Genomic DNA, 3,357 nt, shown 5'->3' with positions numbered 1-3,357 from the left:
CCCAGGGCTATATGACAGGCATATGCCCCAGGCTTGGGTTTAAGAAGAAAATGCTATCCTAGGTACCAGAAGGTGATATTTCATTATGATTTTGATCTTCATTTCCCTAGTGACTTAGTAAGTTAAGTATATTTTACGTGCTTGCTGGCCATTTGTTTGCCTTGTTTTGAGAAATATCTACCCAGGTCGTCTGGCCACTTATTAGCTAATATTCACATTTCTGAGTTGTTTTCTATATATATTGTACGTTCCATGTTTCATCTGGACAGTTCTTAATTCCAATTGGCCAGGCCTCACAGCCATGCTTGTATGATTCACCTACCCCATTGGAGTCTTCTCCTCTCCCCACCTTCTGTTTCCCTTATTTTTGATGTCTCCTCAGACCCCCAGCCCAGGAATCAAAACTCTGCCAATATCTCTTCTGCTATAAGCCAGCTATAAGCTGTAGGCATCTGTTCATCATTCAGGCATAACTTGGCAGCAAGATTACATCGCAGCACTTGAGTTTACTCCTCATCCCTGGGGGCCCCAGGGCCAGTATTTAGCATTACAACACATAGCAACATACCAAACCTCAACAATCCCAGGCACTACCCCGGTAAATGGCACCACTCATATTTGGGATGGGTGCACACAGATATGCCCAGGGACTTGTATCCTAGGTTCTGTTAAGTTCACAATCAAGTTTACAAGTATTAACTGGAGGCATCATTTTTTTTTTTTGCAACCCACTTTTAATAAGGGTTCAACCTCTCCTCTAGCCCACCACCCAGTAGAGGTAGTGGAAGAGAAAAATGGAGGAAGTGGGCCTGTTCAGCAATAGTTCTTTGGGGGTGAGCTTGATCTTTTTTCTCAGCAGTTCAGTCCCATAGTAAACACCAAATATGATTCAGCAGCTTCAGTCCAGTCCTCTAGGTAGGCAGATACCATACATGAACCGGCAGCTACAGTCCAGTCCTTTCGGCAAGCAGACATCATGCACGGACTAGCAGCTGTAGTTCAATCCTGAAGAACCACAAGGCTTGCCAAGCAGCCTAAGGCGAGGCTTCTCAGAAGCTGCAAGATGTCTCGGGAACCTCATGAGTGACTCTTTAGCAAGTTTCTCTCAATGGTGTCATCATTACAAGTTAAGCTCAACAATGCTATCTATGTAAGGTGAACCAATGCATGTGTATCAGTAACAGAAAATAGCAAGGCAGAGCAAACCAAGCCAGTGCTCAGTGCTTGTTTCCCCCAGTCAGTGGGGTCATATTTATCCTTCATCACAGGTCCTTTCAGTGTTCATAGTGTTTGCTATATCAAAACATCCTTTTATCCAGGTCTGCTTTAGGAAAACTTTTTTCCCATGTCCACTCCAGCAAAACATCCTTTCACCTGTGTCTGCTTCAGGAAAACATTCTTTCATGTGTCTGCTGTAGCAAGACATCCTTTCACTTGTGCGCCCCAGAAAACCATCTTTTTGATGTAACTAACTTTCCAAAGAAACTAGAAGTTTCCACTCCAATTAACAGTTCACAGTAGGAAGGTGTTTGCTGTTGTCAAAGCTGAATCCTTCTAGTTCTGGAACTCACTCTGTAGACCAGGCTGGCCTCGAACTCAGAAATCCGCCTGCCTCTGCCTCCCAAGTGCTGGGATTAAAGGCGTGCGCCACCACCGCCCGGCTTCCTTTTCGTTTCTAACTCAGTTTTATGGGTTCTCAGTGTTGCCAGTGCTTCCGGCAACTGTGATATTAAATTCTTACTTGTCACTGTTCTTGCCCCCAGGACATCAGGGCAAGCTCCAAGTTGGGCCAAATAAATACAAATCTTGTGAATAGAGATGTCTGGTGAATTTCCAGAGAGGTCAGATATGCTATTTCACAGAGATCTGCACTTTGGGAGAGACCCATAACCTACTGCCCTTCTGCCATGGCTAGGACATTGTCTTCCACTGACTAGGGAGCTATTGGTTCGTATGGCTACTGGAGAGCCAGGGTGGGAAAATGAGATGGCTCAGCACACATTAAAGCAACCCAAATCTGGCTATTGAACCAGTTCTCTTCATGTGTTCATGTATGCATATGATGGATGGGTGCATGTGCATCTATAACAGTTACATGTTCAGAAGACAGCCTCGGGTGTCATGCCTCAGGTGCTGTCTCCCCTTTTCTGAGACTGGCTTAGAGTTCTCTGATTAGGCATGGCCATCTGTCCAGGGAGTCAGAGGGACCTCTTGTCTCTGCCTCCCCAGCACTGGGGTGATAAACACACACCACCATGCCCAGCATGTAGACACTGCTCTGGGAATCAAACTTGGATTCTTGTTTTTGTAAGACAGGGGCTTTGCTGACTGGGTTTCTCCCCAGCCCTCTGGTTTTCTTTCTTTTTCTTTCTTTTTTTTTTTTTAACAAAAACATTCGCAGCCATTTATTGTCCCTCAATGATAATGTGCAAGTAAAACAAGATGAGTAAATATAGCTACACCTTTAAAAACACTGAACTGCCATCTCAACTTCTCCCATGCTTGACCATTGCTAGTTGGAAACACTTTGGAGCAGAGTAATATTATCTCCTTTTAGCATGATCCGACCCAGTTGTTTTCTTGACTTTGTTTTAGAATGAATCTCTTCTGCATCATCTAATACAAGGTTCATGTACTCATCAAAGCCAATAATACAACCCTCTATCTGCATGTTCACTTGTTCATACAGCCACACCTGAATTCGAGATCTATTTTGCAAGTATCTGAAGATAAGGTTGATGGGCTGCACCATCACCTTCTGCACCTTCTGGCCCTGGCCTCGGTATGCCATGGTGGAAGTCACAAAGACCACAGGAGTAGGAAGGCCCTCTGGTTTTCTTAAACACTCACTACTCAGATTGTGGCAAACAAATGAGTAATTCCTATGGCTGACTAAGTTGTTTCTGCTTGTGTCCTTGTTTGTTTTGTGGGGGACAGATTTTGGGGAGCATCTCTCCTTTCTCTGGTACACCCTGAGTCCCCTTCAAGCCATAGGTCAATGGAGTCTGGTGTGAGAGAGCAGAGGTTCTTCTAAAGCTTTGCTGCTTGTCCATGGCCACCTTCCTCGTTCAGAATCTGTTTGCTGGAAGAGAACATCAATTTCTTCATGTGACTGTGCTAGCCGGCAGTGTGCTGGGAGGGATTCCATATACTATGTCTGTTTCCTGAGTTCACTTCTTGAGAGCATCATGGTTCTCTGTACTCAGTGAGGTCTGGAGAGAGCTAACTGAGCATTGAGACGCTGATGTCTTCTGATCCGTTCATTCTAGATGAAGCCTTATTGTAAGTGATTGTAACTGTCAGGTTTAAGACACAGAAAAGCGGAGGTGATGAAAGGTCTCTTGTGAAGAGTCACCT

At 44.7% G+C, this 3,357-nt stretch overlaps 1 pseudogene; it reads right to left on the bottom strand.

Moving 5' to 3' along the window:
• Positions 1 to 2,390: 2,390 nt before the first annotated feature.
• On the bottom strand, positions 2,391 to 2,845 carry LOC117712963 (small nuclear ribonucleoprotein E pseudogene; annotated as a pseudogene).
• Positions 2,846 to 3,357: the final 512 nt, after the last annotated feature.

This window comes from Arvicanthis niloticus, chromosome 7 (assembly GCF_011762505.2).
Source record: "Arvicanthis niloticus isolate mArvNil1 chromosome 7, mArvNil1.pat.X, whole genome shotgun sequence".
NCBI classification, from domain to species: Eukaryota; Metazoa; Chordata; class Mammalia; order Rodentia; family Muridae; genus Arvicanthis; species Arvicanthis niloticus.
Note: the sequence above shows the minus strand (reverse complement) of the source record. Positions and strands in the feature narration are given on the sequence as shown.